This window comes from Aegilops tauschii, chromosome 5 (assembly GCF_002575655.3).
Source record: "Aegilops tauschii subsp. strangulata cultivar AL8/78 chromosome 5, Aet v6.0, whole genome shotgun sequence".
NCBI lineage: Eukaryota > Viridiplantae > Streptophyta > Magnoliopsida > Poales > Poaceae > Aegilops > Aegilops tauschii.
This window is the reverse complement of record NC_053039.3, coordinates 129094309-129118152: the sequence shown is the minus strand read 5'-3', so window position 1 is coordinate 129118152 and position 23844 is coordinate 129094309.

The following is a 23844-nucleotide window of genomic DNA, read 5'->3' as shown; positions in this document are numbered from 1 at the left end:
CATCAACACAATATGCTACAGCAACTCAACATGAAAACAAAAGGCATGGGCATGATGTACAGGTAAAGCACAACAAAACATGAACACTGAGCTATCTCCAGAAATCACTAGAACAAGCTCAAAAGGACATGGCAAGATTGCAAATAATAACAGGTTCACAGACTTGGCAGAAATTACTGGGCATGACAGAAATAACATCAGGTTGCAATGTTTAGAGCTATCAAGCAACATGATACAGGAACAGATAATAGAAAACAAAGGCATGGCATGAATCTACTCAAAGCATATAACAAATATCCCTTAGTGACCATAAGCCAAAAAGGCACAGAAGATATGATGGCAACCATGTAAACATAGCAAGTTCCGTTATCAGGTTTAAGACTTAGCAGAAAACAGAGCATGGCAGAAACTATAATATGAAGGCATCTTTGAGAGCTTGATGCACTCACCACAATGCAATTCATGACAAAACAATCATACCTACAGCAAGATAGAATGTTTATGAAGCTATTCATAGCAAGAACAAAAGCATAGCATGTATGGAACAACTACAACAAGCTTGGCAAAATTGAATAACACGTAAACAATCTGCCAGAAATATTTTATAGCAAACGTAGAGCAAGATTAAGTCATGCTATGGCACTCCATAATTGCAAGCAAGGGCATGAATGGATCCATGACAACAATATCTACAAAACATCCTTACTGAACATCTCCAAAATATGCATGGATCTCTCTGTAGCCACATGGATACATAGCAACAAAATATCAGCAGTCCCAGACTTGGTAAAATTACCAAGTCCCTGAAATCAGAAACATCATGAAGCCTAGTTTGCATGCTTGTGCTAGTCACCACAAAGATCACAAAAATACATGGCATGCACCTCTGTAAAGATGGCATGGCATAAAACAAAACACATGTAGAGCTCATACTCATAAGATGCACAGATTAAATGCAACAAAAATAACAAATCACCAAGTACTGATAAGTAACAGCAGATAACAGCAACTAGCACTCTTGCACCAGAGATTTTGGCATCAATATGGACTCCAATGAACATGGTTCAATGGAACAAAATGAAGAGCATCATGAGGCAAACAATTCGATATATCATATGCATGAATCGGAGCTGTATGCATGGAGTTATGGCATGACAAAGTGGGCACCAAAATGTAAAATTCCCAGGACTTGGAATAATTTGAGGGGGGGGAGTCAACCTGCGGGATCAGATCTGGGCGCGAGAACCGAGGCGGGGCCGGCTCGCCGGAAACGAAGCGGCGGCGGCCGGAGCGGAGGGGAGGCGATGGCCGGCGGGCGGGATCCGGAGGCGGGCGCGGGATCCGCGGACGGCGGCGGACGGCGCGGCGGGATCCGGGCGGATCCGGGGAGCGGGCGGCGAGGCGCAGCGGCTCGCCGGCGGGGCGGCGGCTAAGGGCGGTGGACATGTCCGGGCGGCGGGGATTTCGTCCGGTGGCGCGAGGAGGGGGAAGGCTAGGGTTTTGACTGCGAAAAAAAGGAGGGGGAGGTGTTTATATAGGTATATGGAGCTAGGAGAGTCCAAATGAGGTGCGGTTTTCGCCCACACGATCGTGATCGAACGACCGAGAGCATGGAGGGGGTTTTGCTGGGTTATTGGGCCACTTTGAAGGGGTGTTGGGCTGCACACAAAAGAGGCCTTTGCGGTTACCCGGTTAACCGTTGGAGTATCAAACGACCTCCAAATGGCACGAAACTTGACAGGCGGTCTACCGGTGGTGTAACAAGGCCGCTTGGCAAACCTCGGGCCATTCCGAGAAAGTTTAACACCCGCACATGAAAAGAGGAAAAAGGGGGTGCCGGAGGACATAGGAGTGCCGGATTACAAAACGGACAACGGGGAAAATGCTCGGATGCATGAGACGAACACGTATGCAAATGCGACGCACATGATGACATGATATGAAATGCAGATGATGACATGGCAAAGTGCGACACGCAAGCAAATGACATGGCAACAACGACGAATAACTGGCAAACACCTGGCGCATCGAATCTGGGGCGTTACAACACTCCTCCACTAACAAGAGATCTCGTCCCGAGATCTTAGGACCGAGACGGAAGGGAAAGAAGATGAGGTCAAATAAGAACAAAATAGTGAGGATGAACAAAGTCAAGAACACTCGAGTAGGAAAGAGGAATGTTGAATGAGACAAGAAGCAAAAGCTCAAGGAATAAGACTGAATTTGAAACCACTCCGGTTAGACGAGATAAGAAAACGAATACGACTGAAAGGATTTAGGCAGCACTCCGGCTGAAACATTAATGAATAGAACACGAGCTAAAGAGAATGGAATGATACTTGATGAAGACACGACACAAAACCTCCGAAAGACTTGAAATAGTGGAATGAGAAGAACGGGGAAGAAGATGACAACTTCTACCGTGAATGAAATAGAGATCATCCTTAGAAGGAAAAATTGAACGGAGTTGTTGGGAAAATCAACAACGAAAAGAATAAGCTTGTTGTGGACTTATGGATAACATCTCAAAATTATGAGGTGGTAACCTACCACAAGCGGAAAAAATTGAATAGCTGAGAGAGAACGAAGAAATGCAAAACTCCACTTTAAAAGAATACGGAGGATTAATTGCACTTCGAAAAGCAAGAAGGAAAAATACTTGAGCTACGCCTACAAGAATCTTGATGAATACTTGAAGAATGAATTAAGTCATGACGAACCACTGAGATGAACTCCGGTAACAAAAGAATGCCGAGATAAAACTGAAGGATGAAAGGGATAAGATTAAAGCCTTGCGATGATTTAGATGGAGGTTCCGACGAGATGGCCGAGGAAGCTTAGAACTCCGGAAAAGAAAAGATGAAAACACTTTGAATCGAGAATGTGATAAGATGAACAATCTCCGAGAAGAAAAGATTAATCCACATGAAGAAAGAAGAATAAGAATTACGTTATGCTTATCCTCCACCAATTAAATTGATGGGAAACAATGGATTTACATAGTCCTTATTCTCATTGGAAAAGATTAAAGGGAGATATAGCGCCAAAACTTAAGAAAGTCTTCGTGAACCACCGGTAGGATTTGGAAAGAATGAATTAATTGATATGATTACAAATGACAATGGGTCTTGAATGAACCACCGTTAGAATTCAAAAATTGAATGACGAAAGAGAATGAATCACTGGGAAAAAATAGGAAAAGCACGAATATACTTGTTGAGGATATAGACCTTAGAGTCACCCGCCAGGAGGGGCCGGGTTACTCATATGGTCATTGCCAGAAGCCTGGCGCCAAGCTTGAAGACGGTGGGCCAAAGATGGGCTTAAGACCCGGATATGGCTTAAGGCCCGTAGTTGCAATCATTGTTTTGGTAAAACTTGTAGTGTAAGGCAAGAATAGTTGAGAGTCCGAGCTGGACACTCTTATGAGCCGGCCGGGACTCTGAGAGCTGCAGGGCGTCAGCCTCCCTATATAAAGGGACGACCCGGCAGCGGTTTAAGGCAGAGAACGATCTCATCGAGAGCCGGGCGTAACAGTTTTGCTCCCTGGTGATCGTAACCCTAATCAATACCACCTCAAACTGGACGTAGGCTTTTACCTTCACCGTAAGGGGCCGAACCAGTATAAACCCTCGTGTTCCTTGTCCCGCATTAACCCCTTCAAGCTTCCTAGCTGCAATGGCTCCACGACTAAGTCCTAGCTCGAGGACATCTGCCGTGACAATTCCACGACAGTTGGCGCCCACTGTGGGGCCAGCGCACGGTGGATTTGAGTTCTTGAAGAGCAGCTTCGAAGGGCTCAAGGGATACGCTGTGGGCCGGATGACCAAGAGTCATCACGGCAAGCTCTATATCGACGATGCAAACTGTGGCCCCGACGCCGGCTCAATTGAGTACGGGTACCGGGTCCCCTTCGGCGGAATTCATGTTTTCATTGGCAAGATTGGTGAGCAGGGCCCTGAGCCGGATCTCTGCGCCGATCTCATCGAGACGGCTCAGCGTGCACGACCCGCCCGGGCCCAGCCTGCCTTACGGCACGCTTTTGTGGGATGTATCCATGGAGGGCCCTCTGATCAATCTGGATCTGGTGACGAGGCGGCCGCCGGCTCTGACGGCGAGTCGTCCACCGATGAGTCAAACTCGTTGTATCAACTTCAGGATGGCAGGCTCATGGGTTGTTCCGATGGTGACAGTATCCCGGGCCCGTTTGAGCTGCCAAGTTAGGTTGGAGTCTTTATGGCCGGTGTGCAGCCTGTTTAGAACCAAGTTGCTAGAGCGGGAAACCCGGTGCCTTCTCCGGCTCAGGTACTAATGGATCTCACGGACAAGATGACGGCTCTGTTGACCGCTACGGTTGACCCGGCAGATCAAGCTCAGCATGATGCGAAGGTGGCGCAGTTAAAATTGGATCTAGTGAAAGCTAAGGAGGATCTGGCAGCAGAGGGGATCAGGATGGCTGCAGAAAGGGCGGCTCTCGACGCCCAAGCCCAGTTGATTCAAGTGCAGTCCTTCCGGCTCACGATGGATCAAAACGCGTCCAATGAGGTCCTGAGAAGGAGGCATCAAAAGGCCCAATCACGACTCCCTCCGGTTTACGATCCGCGAAACCTCTTCAACACGCCAGGTGCAGGGTCTAGTAACCCGCCAGGGGTCGTAGTGCCCGGGACTGGGACCCCTATTCAGCCGCAAGTGATGGGGCCTCCCCAGGTGCCCTCTGCCCCGCCTCAGTACGTACCAATACCCCCGGGTCATTATAATAACCCGCTGGAGAACATGGTCGCCGCGGCGGCACGGCTGGCGGCTCTCCCAGTTGACGGCGACTCTCCGACGGCTATTGAAACCCGTCGGGTCAGGGAACTCCTTCAGATAGCACTGGCGCAGCAGGAGGCGTATTCCTACAGCCGAGACAGGATCCACTCGACCCCTTGTCCAGGCCGGAGCCCGAGTTACAGCAGACACATGGTCTCAGCGACCGATTCAAGTAACGTCCGACGCCATGACCCGCCCCCTGGCCGTGGCCCGGTTCATAATGGAGCCTTTCACGCAGCAGACCAGGACAAAGCGCGGCAAGAGGCGGAGCAGGTGCCTCAATTGACGGCTTACCAGACCCCCCCCCCCCGGCTTATCCGACGACTTTCGTCGACGTGGGTATCCCTACCAGGACTGGGGGTGTCCCTTGTTTAGTACCAGCTATCCGCAATGAGCGTCTACCCAAGGACTTCAAAGGCCCTAGGAAGGTGCCTAATTACACAGCAGACTTACAGCCTGCAGCCTGGATCAAGAGTTATGAGATGGCTATGGAGCTGCTGGAGGTCAGTGAGGCGGCCATAGCTAAGTATTTCACCATGATGTTAGATGGGACTGCCCGCACTTGGTTGAAAGGGCTACCACTGAATTCCATTGGGTCTTGGGCTAAGCTGAAAGCCCGATTCATCCAAAACTTCAAAGATACCTGTAGGCAATCTATGTCAATTGTGGATTTAACTAACTGCAAGCAGCAGGAGGGTGAGTCTACGACGCATTGGGTTCGCCGGGTTAAGGAGATAATACATTCCTCGGATAAGATGGACGCCGGCTCTGCAGTCCTAATGTTGGAGCAGAATTGTCGTTTTGTGCCCCTGAAGATGAAACTCGGGCGGCTTAGGCGCGACTGCAATGATATGGGTACACTGATGGCGGCTCTTGTCAAGTACGCCGATTCTGATGGTACCAAGGACCCCGCTTCAGATGATGAAAGGACAGGGAAGGGAAAGAAGAACGGCAATGGCAAGGGTCCTCAGCATAACCCGGGAAACCAAGGAGGAGGCAAGCGCAAGGCCGATGGCAGCCTAGAGTTTGTAGCCAACGCCAGCTCGCAAGGTAGTAACCAGCGACGCAAGGGGAGGCCCCCTCCCCGAGGCGGCGGGTCCGGCCCGACGCTGGAACAACTGTTGAATGAGCCTTGTCCAAGGCATGGCTTTAGAGAGAAGCTAGCAACTCATCTATGGAAGGATTGTGCAATCATGAAGGCCTTTAAGAATTACAATGGCCCGGGCAGCGGCTCAGGCGCCGGCGGCTTTCATGGCCCGGGCGGCGGCTCAAATTCTAACCCTCAGAACGGTCAAGGGGGCTTTAATCAGCAGTCTGGCCAGGGTCATCAACAGCAGCAGGGAGGTTATCAGACCAATCCAAAGCAGCTTAGCGGTGGGCAGTATCATGTGTTTACCACCAGTCTGTGCAAGCGAGATCAGAAGCTTCATAAGAGGGCTGTGAACGCTGTTGAGCCGGCGGTTCCACGCTACTTGCGGTGGTCAGAGCAACCTATAGTGTGGAGTAGGGAGGATCACCCTCCCCGGGTGGATAATCCGGGTCACTTGGCCCTGGTGGTGGCTCCTCAGGTGAGAGGATATAAGTTCACTAAGGTACTCATGGATGGGGGCAGCAGCATCAACATCCTCTATTATGAGACATTTCGTCGTATGGGGTTGATTGATAAGAATCTCAGCCAATCAAACACTATTTTCCACGGTGTGGTACCTGGTAAGTCGGCTTACCCAGTCGGCAAGATCGAGTTGGAAGTGGCCTTCGGAGATGAGAACAACTACAGGGTGGAAAAATTGACCTTTGAGGTGGTCAAGATAAGAAGTCCGTACCATGCCATATTTGGGCGGCCGGCTTACGCCAAGTTCATGGCACGGCCGTGTTACGTATATTTACAGCTCAAGATGCCGGGTCATGATGGGACCATTACGGTTCACGGCAGCCGGAAGGTGGCCTTGGAATGTGAGGAAGGCGATGCAGCTTATGCAGAATCTGTTTGTGCAATAGAGGAGTTGAAGTTTTACAAAGACAACGTCGACCCAACAGATATGACCTCTCTGAAAAAGCCGACTACGGAGCATGAGCCGGCAATGAAATTTAAGTCGGCTGATGAGACTAAACTTGTTGATTTCGTTCCAGGAGATTCATCTCAGCAATTCAACATCAGTGCCAATCTGGATCCAAAATAGGAAAACGCGCTCATCGAGTTCATCCGTGAGAATAGGGACATCTTCGCATGGAAACCTTCTGACATGCCAGGTGTACCTAGAGAACTCGCTGAGCACACTCTCAATGTTGATCCAAAATTTAAGCCGGTTAGACAGTTCCTTCGGCGGTTTAATGAAGAGAGGCGGAAAGCCATTGGCGAAGAGGTGGCCCGGCTCTTGGCGGCCGGGTTTATTGTTGAAGTCTTCCACCCAGAATGGTTAGCTAACCCGGTGCTCGTACTCAAGAAGAACGGCACTTGGCGGATGTGTGTGGACTACACGGACTTAAATAAAGCATGTCCAGCTGATCCTTTTGCCCTTCCCCGTATTGATCAAATTATTGATGCTACGGCCGGTTGTGCGCGCTTAAGCTTCCTGGACGCTTATTCTGGATATCATCAGATTAAAATGGCGGTTAAGGACCAGGAGAAGACGGCGTTCATCACTCCCTTTGGAGCCTTCTGCTATGTATCCATGCCCTTTGGACTCAAGTGTGCACAGGCGACTTACCAGCGTTGTGTACAGAATTGTCTTCATAAGCAGATCGGGCGCAATGTTCACGCTTACGTAGATGATATTGTGGTTAAATCCGTCAAGGAGGAAACCCTGATAGATGACTTGAGGGAAACCTTCGATAATCTCCGGGTCTACAAGATGATGCTTAACCCGGCCAAGTGTGTTTTTGGTGTTCCTATAGGCAAACTATTGGGCTTCTTGGTTTATGATAGAGGCATTGAGGCTAACCCGGAGAAGATCAAGGCCATCACCTCCCTGGCTAAGCCGGCGTGTATAAATGACGTTCAGCGTTTGGCGGGTCGCATCGCTGCTTTAAGCCGGTTTATAAGCCGTTTGGGTGAGAAGGCCATGCCATTATATCAGTTGATGAAGAAAACTGATAACTTTGTCTGGAATGATGCAGCTAATACCGCTTTTGAGGATTTGAAGAAGCAGCTGGCAGAGCCCCTAGTCCTTGCTGCTCCGGTTGATAAGGAGCCCTTATTACTGTACGTGGCGGCGAACACACGAGCCGTCAGTGTGGCTGTGGTGGTGGAACGCAAGGAAGAGGGTAAGGAGCATCTGGTTCAGCGGCCGGTTTATTATGTCAGCGAAGTGCTTATCGAGTCCAAACAGCGGTATCCACATTGGCAGAAGCTTGTTTATGGTGTGTTCATTGCAAGCCGGAAGCTTAAGCATTATTTCCAGGGTCATCCCATAACCGTGGTCAGTTCTGCCCCTCTTGGTGATATCATTCAAAACAGAGAGGCCACAGGGAGAGTGGCTAAGTGGGCTATCGAGCTCGGACATCATGGTCTCAAATATGTGCCACGCACTGCTGTTAAATCTCAGGCCCTGGTGGATTTCATCAATGACTGGACAGAGTCACAAGTGCCCGAGCAAAAGCCGGATAACACATATTGGACTATTCACTTCGATGGGTCCAGGCAGTTGGAGGGCTTGGGGGCTGGAGTTGTATTGGCTTCCCCTCAAGGTGACAAGTTCCATTATGTGCTACAATTGATGTTTCCTTGCACTAACAATGCGGCTGAGTACGAGGCCTTGCTCCACGGTCTTTGTTGAGGATATAGACCTTAGAGTCACCCGCCAGGAGGGGCCGGTTACTCTAATGGTCATTGCCAGAAGCCCGGAGCCAAGTTTTAAGACGATGGGCCAGAGATGGGCTGAGACCCGGATGTAGTTTAGGGCCTGTAGTTACAATCATTATTATAGTAGACTTGTAGTGTAAGGCAAGTATAGTTTAGAGTCCGAGCCGGACGCTCTTATGAGCCGGCCGGGACTCTAAGGGCTGCTGGGCGTCAGCCTCCCTATATAAAGGGACGACCCGGCAGCGGTTCAAGGGCGACAACAATCTCATCGAGAGCCGGGCATAGCTGTTTAGCTCCCTGGCAATCGTAACCCTAATCAGTAACACCTCAAACTGGACGTAGGCTTTTACCTTCACCGTAAGGGGCCGAACCAGTATAAACCCTCATGTTCCTTGTCCCGCATAACCCCTTCAAGCTTCCTAGTTGCGATGGCTCCACGACTACGTCCTAGCTCGAGGACATCTGCCGTGACAACTCCACGACAGTTGGCGCCCACCGTGGGGCACGCGCACGGTGGATCTGAGTTCTTGAAGGGCAGCTTCGAAGGGCTCAAGGGATACGCTGTGGGCCGGATGACCAAGAGTCGTCGCGGCAAGCTCTACATCGACGATGCGGACTGGGGCCCCGACGCCGGCTCAATTGAGTACGGGTACCGGGTCCCCTTTGGCGGAATTCATGTCTTCATTGGCAAGATTGGTGAGCCGGGCCCCGAGCCGGATCTCTGCGCCGATCTCATCGAAACGGCTCAGCGTGCACGACCCGCCCGGGCCCGGCCTGCCTTAAGGCATGCTTTTGTGGGCTGTATCCATGGAGGACTCACCGATCGATCTGGATCCGGTGATGAGACGGCCGCCGGCTCCGACGGTGAGTCGGCCACCGATGAATCAAACTCGTTGTACCAACTTCAAGATGGCAGGCTCATGGGTTGTTCCGACGGCGACAGTATTCCGGACCTCTTAGAGCCGCCAAGTCAGGTTGGAATTTTTATGGCTGGTGCGCAGCCTGTTCAGAACCCCGCTACTGATAAAAGCCAAAGAGGATCTTGCAGCGGAAGGGATCAGGCTGGCTGCGGAGCGGGCGGCTCTCGACGCCCGGACTCAGCCGATTCAGGCGCAGTCCTTCCAACTCACGATGGATCAGAACGCGGCCAACGAGGTCATGAGAAGGAGGCATCAGAAGGCCCAGTCTCGACTCCCGCCGGTTTACGATCCACGCAATATCTTCAACACGCCGGGTGCAGGGTCTAGCACTATTTTCCATGGTGTGGTACCTGGTAAGTCGGCTTATCCAGTCGGCGAGATCGAACTAGAAGTGGCTTTTGGTGATGAGAACAACTACAGGGTGGAGAAATTGACCTTTGAGGTGGTCAAGATAAGAAGTCCATACCATGCTATATTTGGACGGCCGGCTTATGCCAAGTTCATGGCACGGCCGTGTTACGTGTACTTACAGCTCAAGATGCCGGGTCACAATGGGACCATCACGGTTCACGGCAGCCAGAAAGTGGCTCTCGAGTGTGAGGAAGGTGATGCAGCTTATGCAGAGTCTGTTTGTGCAACAGAGGAGTTGAAGTTTTACAAAGACAATGTTGACCCAACAGACACTTCTTTAAAGAAGCCGACTACGGAGGCTGAGCCGGCGATGAAATTTAAGTCGGCTGATGAAACTAAGCTTGTTGATTTTGTTCCAGGGGATTCATCTCAGCAGTTTAGCATCAGTGCCAATCTGGATCCAAAATAGGAAAGCGCGCTCATCGAGTTCATCCGTGAGAATAGGGACATCTTCGCATGGAAGCCTTCTGACATGCCAGGTGTACCTAGAGAACTCGCTGAGCATACTCTCAATATTGATCCGAAGTTTAAGCCAGTTAGACAATTCCTTCGACGGTTTAATGAGGAGAGGCGGAAAGCCATTGGTGAGGAAGTGGCCGGCTCTTGGCGGCCGGGTTTCTTGTTGAAGTTTTTCACCCAGAATGGTTGGCTAACCTGGTGCTTGTGCTCAAGAAGAACGGCACCTGGCGGATGTGTGTGGACTACACGGATTTGAACAAGGTGTGTCCGGCTGAACCTTTTGCTCTCCCCCGTATTGATCAAATCATTGATGCTACGGCAGGTTGTGCACGCTTAAGTTTCTTGGATGCTTATTCCGGGTATCATCAGATTAAGATGGCAGTTAAGGACCAGGAGAAGACGGCATTCATCACTCCCTTTGGAGCCTTCTGCTATGTTTCTATGCCCTTTGGACTCAAGTGTGCACAGGCGACTTACCAGCGTTGTGTACAGAATTGTCTTCATAAGCAGATCGGGCGCAATGTTCACGCTTACGTAGATGATATTGTGGTTAAATCCGTCAAGGAGGAAACCCTGATAGATGACTTGAGGGAAACCTTCGATAATCTCCGGGTCTACAAGATGATGCTTAACCCGGCCAAGTGTGTTTTTGGTGTTCCTATAGGCAAACTATTGGGCTTCTTGGTTTATGATAGAGGCATTGAGGCTAACCCGGAGAAGATCAAGGCTATCACCTCCCTAGCTAAGCCGGCATGTATAAATGACGTTCAGCGTTTGGCGGGTCGCATCGCTGCTTTAAGCCGGTTTATAAGCCGTTTGGGTGAGAAGGCTATGCCCCTATATCAGTTGATGAAGAAAACTGATAACTTTGTCTGGAATGATGCAGCTAATACCGCTTTTGAGGATTTGAAAAAGCAACTGGTAGAGCCCCCCGTCCTTGCTGCTCCGGTTGATAAGGAGCCCTTGCTACTGTATGTGGCGGCAAACGCACGAGCCGTCAGCGTGGCTATTGTGGTGGAGCGCAAGGAGGCGGGTAAGGAGCATCCGGTTCAGCGGCCGGTTTATTATGTCAGCGAGGTGCTCATTGAGTCCAAGCAGCGGTACCCGCATTGGTAGAAGCTCGTATATGGTGTGTTCATGGCGAGCCGGAAGCTCAAGCATTATTTTCAGGGTCATCCCATCACTGTGGTCAGTTCTGCCCCTCTTGGTGATATTATCCAGAACAGAGAGGCTACAGGGAGAATTGCGAAGTGGGCTATAGAACTTGGACCTCATGGCCTCAAATATGTGCCACGCACTGCTGTTAAATCTCAGGCTTTGGTGGATTTCATCAATGATTGGACGGAGTCTCAAGTGCCTGAGCAAAAGCCGGATAACACTTATTGGACTATCCACTTCGATGGGTCCAGACAGTTGGAGGGCTCGGGGGCTGGTGTTGTATTGGCTTCCCCTAAAGGTGACAAGTTCCATTATGTGCTACGATTGATGTTTCCTTGCACTAACAATGCGGCTGAATACGAGGCTTTGCTCCACGGTCTTCGGGTGGCTAAGGAGATGAGCTTAAGCCGGGTAAGGTGCTTTGGGGACTCAGACTTGGTGGCTCAACAAGTATCGGGCACCTGGGATTCTAAGGATCCTCTCATGGCGGCTTATCGCCGCGAGGTTGATGCCATTGCTGGGCACTTTCAGGGATACCAAGTGGAGCACATTGATCGCAGAAAGAACAAGGCGGCTGATGCTTTAAGCCGGCTAGGCTCCCAGCGAAAACCGGTGCCGCCTAACACTTTCTTGGATGTCCTGTATAACCCTTCGGTTCAGTTGCCTACAGAGGAGGACTTGGCTATCCCTGACCCGGAGGCACGACTGGTGGCGGCTCTTCATGTCGTACCAGACTGGACAATGCCATATCTGGCTTATATAACCCGGGGAGAGTTGCCTGAGGATGAAACTCTGGCCAGGCAAATAACCCGGCGGGCTAAGTCAATGATTGTTATCGATGGCGAGTTGCATCATCGCAGTGTTTCAGGGGCATTTCAGCGTTGTATCTCCCCAGAGGAAGGTCAAGAGATCTTGCGCGAGATCCATGAAGGGGATTGTGGCCATCATGCCAGTTCAAAATCTCTTGTGGCCAAGGCTTTCCGTCATGGTTTTTATTGGCTGACAACTCACGCTGATGCAGAGGACTTGGTCAGTAAATGTGATGGTTGCCAAAGGTTCTCACGACGGGCTCATGTGCCGGCTCAGGAGTTGAGGATGATCCCAATCACTTGGCCCTTTGCGGTCTGGGGGCTTGATATGGTTGGGCCCTTTAAACGGTCCAAGGATAAGAAGACCCACCTCTTGGTTGCAGTTGACAAATTCACGAAGTGGGTGGAGGCTGAGCCAGTTAGCAAGTGCGATGCAGCCACGGCGGTTCAATTTATGAAAAAGGTGATTTTCCGCTTCGGCTTTCCGCACAGCATCATAACTGACAATGGCACCAATCTATCCAAGGGCGCTATGGAAGAGTTTTGTCAACGAGAGCATATCCGACTTGATGTTTCCTCAGTGGCTCATCCCCAATCCAATGGTCAAGCTGAGAGAGCTAACCAGGAGATTCTGAAGGGCATCAAGCCCCGGCTTCTGGTCCCTTTGCAACGGACGCCGGGTTGTTGGGTGGAGGAGTTGCCTTCCGTCTTATGGAGCATCAACACTACTCCTAACAGGTCTACAGGCTTCACGCCTTTCTTCCTGGTTTATGGAGCAGAAGCAGTCCTCCCCAGTGACATCCGTCACGATTCACCTCGCGTGGCGGCTTATGTTGAGACGGATAATGAACAGGCGCGTCAAGATGCTCTGGATTTGTTGGACGAACAGCGTGATGTGGCAGCAGCCCGTTCAGCGATTTACCAACAAGACCTGCGCCGTTATCATAGCCGCCGGGTCAAACCCCGGGTCTTCCAGGAAGGCAACCTTGTGCTCCGGCTCATCCAGGATCAAACAGATGCACACAAGTTATCCCCACCTTGGGAAGGGCCCTTTGTGGTCAGCAAGAACTTGCACAACGGTTCATATTACCTCATTGATATTCGGGAGCATAAAGATTCGCGTAAATCTGAGGAGGAGACCCGTCGGCCGTGGAATATAGCTCAGCTTCGGCCTTACTACACTTGAGCTACCGGCTCTCGTGGCGTACATATTTATCTCAGACATGTATATATTATGATAAGTAATAAAGCAGGACCTCTGTCCTTTTTTCTCCTCCAAATATGCGTGTGTTGCTTTTGTACATGCTGACTTAAAGGAGGATCCGGCTTATGATCGTATTCGAATCTAGCCGTAAGCAGTAAGGTCACTTGGGGGCTTCCTGTTCAAACATGGGTCGTATTCGAACCAAAGAGAACATAGCTGTCGATACCCACTTGATTGGCAAAGTGCCGAGCTCATTGGGAGTTACCTTTGGTCATATTTGACTCATAGTTTAACCCCTCTGAGAACCGACGTGGATCGTATTCGAATCAGCGTCGTTAAACAATTTTAAGAATCACTTGGGGGCTTCCTGTTCAAACATGGGTCATATTCGAACCAAAGAGAACATAGCTATCGGTACCCTTTTGATTGGCATCGCCACACCCACTGGGGGCTATACGATCGTATCCGAATCTTAGCTTAACCCCTTGGGGCCGGGTCTTTGGTCGTATTCGAACCGGAAGCCCCTAAGTTCTTCTGCTTTTTCACAAATTTATTTTGAGGTATGCATGGTTGGGTCTCTTTTGCTGGCTTAACTTTGGTTTACAATGTTAGTTGCCCGTCATGGGTGTCATTAAAGCAAGTAAATCAGGGTTAAGGTATCAACCTTACTGCCCGGGTTATTTAAACCGAAAGATGCACACAGGTTGTTCAATGTGTTATTTTGCCTCTGTTCAGAGTATAATTAAGGACCAGTCTTTTTTGATTCATCTTCCGGGTTATTTATCTCAAACACCTGATTCTCAGGGCGGTAAGCCGCTTCGAGACTTGTGATTTACCTTTTTTAGGCGGATACTTCAAGGTACAATTTGAGGTTGAGAAGAACAAAGGGATGATTATGACCCGGAAAAACATCAAAGAGATAAATTCAAAGGACTTTCGCATTTAAAAACGTGCACGATGGCACGGCAGAGATAAACTGTTGCACCTACTCTATTACAATAATACTTCAAGTCTAAAAGATGGAACAATGTTTGATAAGCCGCCCGCTAACTTATGACGCCTGTTGAGTCGAAGTCCCCGGCTCATTCCTGTCTTCTCCTCCGGCTGATCCCAAGACCTCAAAGGTTGATGATTTCCAGTTGATGCCGCTGAGAGCTTCGAACTGGGCTTCTTCGTCAATTAACCCGGCCGGGTCAATCTCCGGGGCGAGGGTGTGCTGACGAGCCGGAGGGATCAGATTGAGGGCTTCATAGCGAGGGGTTGGAATCCTCTGATTCTCCGCATCATAACCCGGCTGGTACTTGGTCAGTTGCGTAGGCCGGAACTTAAAGTCTACAACATATTCAAGTATAAGTCATCGACTTGGGGGCTAGCATGGCAAAGGTAACTATGCAGAAAAGTAAGAAGACAGCAGAAGGGTACCTCGGACTTTTGCTAGATCTGGTTGACCATGGCAACCTCGGCGTCCCGGCTCTTGTGGACTTGGTTGATGTAGCCAGAAACGAGCTCTCCAATGCTCAAGTCGGTGTAGCCGGAGAGGTCCAGGTTCACCCGGTGGGGCTGCAGTAACTCCCCCTTCGCGGAACATTTGGCCAACGCGGTCGGTCTCCCCGGCTCAACGAATTCCGTCCGGGTGATTACCACGTCCGGGTCGTCTGCTGGTGGAGCTGAGCCGGAGGCCTCCGGGTTAGCCGAAGCTTCGGTCGTTGTCTTGGTAGTCGGGGCACGGGCCTCAGGCGCCGTGTCCATTGGAGTGGTGGCTTCGGGGGCGGAGGCAGCTGGCGGCTCTTGAGCCGTCGCCTCCGGCTCAGGCGAGTCTGGCACTCCGGCTGACCTGGTCTTCTTTGCTCTTTTGGTGAGCTTTGCCTGGGCACTGAAAAGGCAGAAGTGTTAGGCATACAAAGAGTAAATACAGACAGATAATGTAAGGAGATTGTTATTACCCGGGTGCAGTCTTGAAGGCTGGCAGACTCGACTGCATGGAGTCACCCGAAGAGGGGGAGGTCTCCTGATAATTGGAGTCAGAAGAGTTGAGTGGCTGACGGATGACACCCGCCAACGGATGAAAAGGGTACAGGTGAGAAAAAACCTCAGTGCGACGCTTCCTTGTTGCGTCGGGTAACCCGGCGGAGAGGTCGGTGTCCTTGCGGGCCCGGGTGTGACGCCGGCTTTCGTGAACCTGCTGCTTCAAAAGAAATTGAGGGTCTTGATGAGCTAATGGATGTGAAAAGCTTACTTTCCGAGTTACTCTTCGGACTTTCAGCTGTGGCAAAGGCTCCTAGTCGGAGGAAAGTGACATTACCTCTTCAACCACCGGGTTACTGGCGCCGGTGTCATCCTGTCAATAAGCAAAGTGTTGATAAGGCGGACAGCAACAAACGACAAATATAGCAAGACTTTAAAGGTTTAAGGATTACCTCTGACTCGGAGCTGTCGCTTAATTGCAGTAGCTCCGAAGCAGTGGGTCTGCTTCCCTTTTTGCGAGGGGCGGTTTTCTTGGCGGCTTTCTTCGCCTTCCTGGCCTTCTTGGCCGCCTCATGGTCATACTTGACCCGCCAGAATTTATCATCAGCCTGAGAAATACAGCAAGGAATTCTTAAAATAGTTCAGATCGAGGTGACATGCAAAAGAAGTTGAAAGGTTAAAGTCAGCGGCTTACCGCTGGGGCTGGATTGATCTTGCAGAAGGGGGCTAGCCCGGTTCTTAGAAGAGTCAAGTAAGATCCTGGGAAAAGACCTGTGGGTTAGGGCCCACTGAAAAGAAACACCGTTGAAAAGGGATTGTTGAAGAGAGAGATGATGCACCGGAACAATTGAAATATTTGAATGAGGTGACAACCTCGAATTAATTCGAACACAGACGAATCTCCTGAGATGTCTTCATCACTCCGGAACGATTAAATGACGAGAGGGGAACGAGCAACGGGAAACACTTGATCCAAGGAAAAGAATATGATCAACACCGAAAAAAACTTGAATTGAGTCCACCGGAAAAGAAAAGAGATGAAGGATGTCGAACGAGGCAAAAATTCACCGGTTGAAATAATTGAGGAAAAACTAAAGAAGCTCCGTATGAATGAAATTGATGCTCGAAAGAGACTCAAGCTCCGGGAATAAAAGGGGTGGGAGGGCGGGAAAAACAACGGCAACTTGGAAGGGGAAATCGACGAATAGCTTTGAAGAGAAAAGCACCGGTTGAAATAATTGAGGAGAGAGTGCAAAGATTTTGCACGAGTATGATGGATACTCGATTACAGACCCCGGTTCCGAGAAGAAGAAGGGAGGGCGGGTGGGAAAAAAAATAAGGACAACTTCGGACAGGGAAAACGACATCGGTTGAAAAGAGATGAGGATTAATCTAGCAAAAGATGACGAGGATCGAAAACACTCGAAGAGAAATGCGCCGGATTGACAAGAGGATGGACAACGAACGAAAACTAACCGCGTGATCCTAAAGAAAAATTTGAAGGGGAAGAGAAGTAATTCAAAACACCTACGTCAAGATTCCTCACCAGAGCGACGAAGGGACTGAGGAGTAAAAAGAAATCCTACTCTCCCATATAACTAGACTCAGAAAAAAGTTTTCTTCTAGACTCAACAACGGCCAAACTACACGATCAAACAAGGGGGGCTCCTAGGGTCGGTCGAGGCTCTGATAGCAACTTGTCACGCCCAATATGCGATACTATCCTAAAGAGACTCGAAGGTCCCACCAAGGATAGAACCGCATATTGACACGCTTTTGCAAGGTGGATATCATTACATCAACATTACATAATAGTTCGGGATAATTACAAGGCATACAAATGCCGCAAGAATACATCAATACATCATACATGAGATCAACATCCGACTACGAAAGAAACACAAAGAGAAACTCCCACGACATCCACCCTGCTAGCCCAGGCTGCCGACCTGGAACCTATCCCCTGATCGACGAAGAAGCAGAAGAACTCCAAAACAAGAAACATCGCTCTCGCGTCATGATCATCGCAAAACCTGTACCTGCAACTGGTGTTGTAGTAATCTGTGAGCCACGAGGACTCAGCAATCCGATTACCATGGGTATCAAGACTAGCAAAGCTTAATGGATAAGGAAGGGGTAAAGTGGTGAGGTTGCAGCAGCGACTAAGCAAGTATGGTGGCTAACTTACGCAAAAGAGAGCGAGAAGAGAAGCAAAGGAACGGCCGTGAAACTAACAATGATCAAGAAGTGATCCTGAACTCCTACTTACGTCAAACATAACCCAGAAACTGTGTTCACTTCCCGGACTCCGCCGAGAAGAGACCATCACGGCTACACACACGGTTGATGCGTTTTAATTAAGGTCAAGTGTCAAGTTCTCTACAACCGGATATTAACAAATTCCCATCTGCCACATAACCGCGGGCACGGCTTTCGAAAGATAATACCCTGCAGGGGTGTCCCAACTTAGCCCATTATAAGCTCTCACGGTCAACGAAGGATATTCCTTCTCCCGGGAAGACCCGATCAGTCTCGGAATCCCGGTTACAAGACATTTCGACAATGGTAAAACAAAACCAGCAAGACCGCCCGATGCGCCGACATCCCGATAGGAGCTGCACATATCTCGTTCTTAGGGCAACACCGGATGAGCAATCCGTACAACTAAAACCAGCCCTCAAGCTTCCCCAAGGTGGCGCTGCAAGGGGCTCTAGTTCGGACCAACACTTAGACAAGCATTGGCCCGGGGGGGCTAAATAAAGATAACCCTCGAGAGAGCGACTCCCAAGGGAAAAGTAGGTGGTGGTGAGGAAAATGGTAAAACCAAGGTTGGGCCTTCCTGGAAGAGTTTTATTCAAAGCGAACTGTCAAGGGGGTCCCATAAATCACCCAACCGTGTAAGGAACGCAAAAACCGGGAACATAACACCGGTATGACGGAAACTAGGGCAGCAAGAGTGGAACAAAACACCAGGCATAAGGCCGAGCCTTCCACCCTTTACCAAGTATATAGATGCATTAATAATATAAGAGATATTGCGATAACCCAACATCAACATAAACCAACATGGAGCAATCTTCATCTTCACCTGCAGCTAGCAACGCTATAAGAGGGGCTGAGCAAAGTGGTAACATAGCCAAACAACGGTTTGCTAGGAAGGGTGACAAAGGTTAGAGGTTCATGGCAATTTGGGAGGCTTGAAGAGCAAGTGATAGGTAGCGCAGCATAGCGATAGAATGAAGCAACTAGCATAGCAATGATAGTAATGAGATCCAAGGTGACGGTCATCTTGCCTGAAATCCCGCTAGGAAGAAGAACGAGTCCATGAAGAAGATGAAGCCACGAAGACGAACGAATCCTCACGATCGCAACGACACGGGAACTATTGAGAAGAAGCAACCAACAAGGTAAACACACCACACATGAACAAGGCATGATGCTCAACCGAGTATGGTGCATGACAAGGCTATATGAAGCTACACACGACAAAAGATGATGCATACAAGAACAACACATCAAAGCAAGTTTAAATGAGGCCGGAAACAACATATAACAATTCCGGTAAGTCCTCATATGCAAATTTTGAAATTGGTACAGAACTGAACAATCATTAAGTTGAAGTTTTTAAACAGCAAGTTAAAGAGCACCATGATGATCTACACGAAATTCTAGTCAAGTTACATATAAAGTTCATTAGATTCGGAGTTATGGCCTAGAAGATATGAGCAACACAAGTTAAACATGGCATTGATGCAAAATGCATACAAACATCAAGCAAACACCTCAAAACAAGGATGCAACATGATAATATGGAACTACATACAATTCTAAGCAAGTTCCATATAGAGCATGCCCAAAACGGAGCAACGGTGCAACACATACACTCCAAACAAGACATAGCAACAATCTGTCCAAAACAGCAACTAGGCAACTTGCAAGCATCAACACAATATGCTACAGCAACTCAACATGAAAACAAAAGGCATGGGCATGATGTACAGGTAAAGCACAACAAAACATGAACACTGAGCTATCTCCAGAAATCACTAGAACAAGCTCAAAAGGACATGGCAAGATTGCAAATAATAACAGGTTCACAGACTTGGCAGAAATTACTGGGCATGACAGAAATAACATCAGGTTGCAATGTTTAGAGCTATCAAGCAACATGATACAGGAACAGATAATAGAAAACAAAGGCATGGCATGAATCTACTCAAAGCATATAACAAATATCCCTTAGTGACCATAAGCCAAAAAGGCACAGAAGATATGATGGCAACCATGTAAACATAGCAAGTTCCGTTATCAGGTTTAAGACTTAGCAGAAAACAGAGCATGGCAGAAACTATAATATGAAGGCATCTTTGAGAGCTTGATGCACTCACCACAATGCAATTCATGACAAAACAAGCATACCTACAGCAAGATAGAATGTTTATGAAGCTATTCATAGCAAGAACAAAAGCATAGCATGTATGGAACAACTACAACAAGCTTGGCAAAATTGAATAACACGTAAACAATCTGCCAGAAATATTTTATAGCAAACGTAGAGCAAGATTGAGTCATGCTATGGCACTCCATAATTGCAAGCAAGGGCATGAATGGATCCATGACAACAATATCTACAAAACATCCTTACTGAACATCTCCAAAATATGCATGGATCTCTCTGTAGCCACATGGATACATAGCAACAAAATATCAGCAGTCCCAGACTTGGTAAAATTACCAAGTCCCTGAAATCAGAAACATCATGAAGCCTAGTTTGCATGCTTGTGCTAGTCACCACAGAGATCACAAAAATACATGGCATGCACCTCTGTAAAGATGGCATGGCATAAAACAAAACACATGTAGAGCTCATACTCATAAGATGCACAGATTAAATGCAACAAAAATAACAAATCACCAAGTACTGATAAGTAACAGCAGATAACAGCAACTAGCACTCTTGCACCAGAGATTTTGGCATTAATATGGACTCCAATGAACATGGTGCAATGGAACAAAATGAAGAGCATCATGAGGCGAACAATTCGATATATCATATGCATGAATCGGAGCTGTATGCATGGAGTTATGGCATGACAAAGTGGGCACCAAAATGTAAAATTCCCAGGACTTGGAATAATTTGAGGGGGGGGAGTCAACCTGCGGGATCAGATCTGGGCGCGAGAACCGAGGCGGGGCCGGCTCGCCGGAAACGAAGCGGCGGCGGCCGGAGCGGAGGGGAGGCGATGGCCGGCGGGCGGGATCCGGAGGCGGGCGCGGGATCCGCGGACGGCGGCGGACGGCGCGGCGGGATCCGGGCGGATCCGGGGAGCGGGCGGCGAGGCGCAGCGGCTCGCCGGCGGGGCGGCGGCTAAGGGCGGTGGACATGTCCGGGCGGCGGGGATTTCGTCCGGTGGCGCGAGGAGGGGGGAAGGCTAGGGTTTTGACTGCGAAAAAAAGGAGGGGGAGGTGTTTATATAGGTATATGGAGCTAGGAGAGTCCAAATGAGGTGCGGTTTTCGCCCACACGATCGTGATCGAACGACCGAGAGCATGGAGGGGGTTTTGCTGGGTTATTGGGCCACTTTGAAGGGGTGTTGGGCTGCACACAAAAGAGGCCTTTGCGGTTACCCGGTTAACCGTTGGAGTATCAAACGACCTCCAAATGGCACGAAACTTGACAGGCGGTCTACCGGTGGTGTAACAAGGCCGCTTGGCAAACCTCGGGCCATTCCGAGAAAGTTTAACACCCGCACATGAAAAGAGGAAAAAGGGGGTGCCGGAGGACATAGGAGTGCCGGATTACAAAACGGACAACGGGGAAAATGCTCGGATGCATGAGACGAACACGTATGCAAATGCGACGCACATGATGACATGATATGAAATGCAGATGATGACATGGCAAAGTGCGACACGCAAGCAAATGACATGGCAACAACGACGAATAACTGGCAAACACCTGGCGCATCGAATCTGGGGCGTTACAACACTCCTCCACTAACAAGAGATCTCGTCCCGAGATCTTAGGACCGAGACGGAAGGGAAAGAAGATGAGGTCAAATAAGAACAAAATAGTGAGGATGAACAAAGTCAAGAACACTCGAGTAGGAAAGAGGAATGTTGAATGAGACAAGAAGCAAAAGCTCAAGGAATAAGACTGAATTTGAAACCACTCCGGTTAGACGAGATAAGAAAACGAATACGACTGAAAGGATTTAGGCAGCACTCCGGCTGAAACATTAATGAATAGAACACGAGCTAAAGAGAATGGAATGATACTTGATGAAGACACGACACAAAACCTCCGAAAGACTTGAAATAGTGGAATGAGAAGAACGGGGAAGAAGATGACAACTTCTACCGTGAATGAAATAGAGATCATCCTTAGAAGGAAAAATTGAACGGAGTTGTTGGGAAAATCAACAACGAAAAGAATAAGCTTGTTGTGGACTTATGGATAACATCTCAAAATTATGAGGTGGTAACCTACCACAAGCGGAAAAAATTGAATAGCTGAGAGAGAACGAAGAAATGCAAAACTCCACTTTAAAAGAATACGGAGGATTAATTGCACTTCGAAAAGCAAGAAGGAAAAATACTTGAGCTACGCCTACAAGAATCTTGATGAATACTTGAAGAATGAATTAAGTCATGACGAACCACTGAGATGAACTCCGGTAACAAAAGAATGCCGAGATAAAACTGAAGGATGAAAGGGATAAGATTAAAGCCTTGCGATGATTTAGATGGAGGTTCCGACGAGATGGCCGAGGAAGCTTAGAACTCCGGAAAAGAAAAGATGAAAACACTTTGAATCGAGAATGTGATAAGATGAACAATCTCCGAGAAGAAAAGATTAATCCACATGAAGAAAGAAGAATAAGAATTACGTTATGCTTATCCTCCACCAATTAAATTGATGGGAAACAATGGATTTACATAGTCCTTATTCTCATTGGAAAAGATTAAAGGGAGATATAGCGCCAAAACTTAAGAAAGTCTTCGTGAACCACCGGTAGGATTTGGAAAGAATGAATTAATTGATATGATTACAAATGACAATGGGTCTTGAATGAACCACCGTTAGAATTCAAAAATTGAATGACGAAAGAGAATGAATCACTGGGAAAAAATAGGAAAAGCACGAATATACTTGTTGAGGATATAGACCTTAGAGTCACCCGCCAGGAGGGGCCGGGTTACTCATATGGTCATTGCCAGAAGCCTGGCGCCAAGCTTGAAGACGGTGGGCCAAAGATGGGCTTAAGACCCGGATATGGCTTAAGGCCCGTAGTTGCAATCATTGTTTTGGTAAAACTTGTAGTGTAAGGCAAGAATAGTTGAGAGTCCGAGCTGGACACTCTTATGAGCCGGCCGGGACTCTGAGAGCTGCAGGGCGTCAGCCTCCCTATATAAAGGGACGACCCGGCAGCGGTTTAAGGCAGAGAACGATCTCATCGAGAGCCGGGCGTAACAGTTTTGCTCCCTGGTGATCGTAACCCTAATCAATACCACCTCAAACTGGACGTAGGCTTTTACCTTCACCGTAAGGGGCCGAACCAGTATAAACCCTCGTGTTCCTTGTCCCGCATTAACCCCTTCAAGCTTCCTAGCTGCAATGGCTCCACGACTAAGTCCTAGCTCGAGGACATCTGCCGTGACAATTCCACGACAGTTGGCGCCCACTGTGGGGCCAGCGCACGGTGGATTTGAGTTCTTGAAGAGCAGCTTCGAAGGGCTCAAGGGATACGCTGTGGGCCGGATGACCAAGAGTCATCACGGCAAGCTCTATATCGACGATGCAAACTGTGGCCCCGACGCCGGCTCAATTGAGTACGGGTACCGGGTCCCCTTCGGCGGAATTCATGTTTTCATTGGCAAGATTGGTGAGCAGGGCCCTGAGCCGGATCTCTGCGCCGATCTCATCGAGACGGCTCAGCGTGCACAACCCGCCCGGGCCCAGCCTGCCTTACGGCACGCTTTTGTGGGATGTATCCATGGAGGGCCCTCTGATCAATCTGGATCTGGTGACGAGGCGGCCGCCGGCTCTGACGGCGAGTCGTCCACCGATGAGTCAAACTCGTTGTATCAACTTCAGGATGGCAGGCTCATGGGTTGTTCCGATGGTGACAGTATCCCGGGCCCGTTTGAGCTGCCAAGTTAGGTTGGAGTCTTTATGGCCGGTGTGCAGCCTGTTTAGAACCAAGTTGCTAGAGCGGGAAACCCGGTGCCTTCTCCGGCTCAGGTACTAATGGATCTCACGGACAAGATGACGGCTCTGTTGACCGCTACGGTTGACCCGGCAGA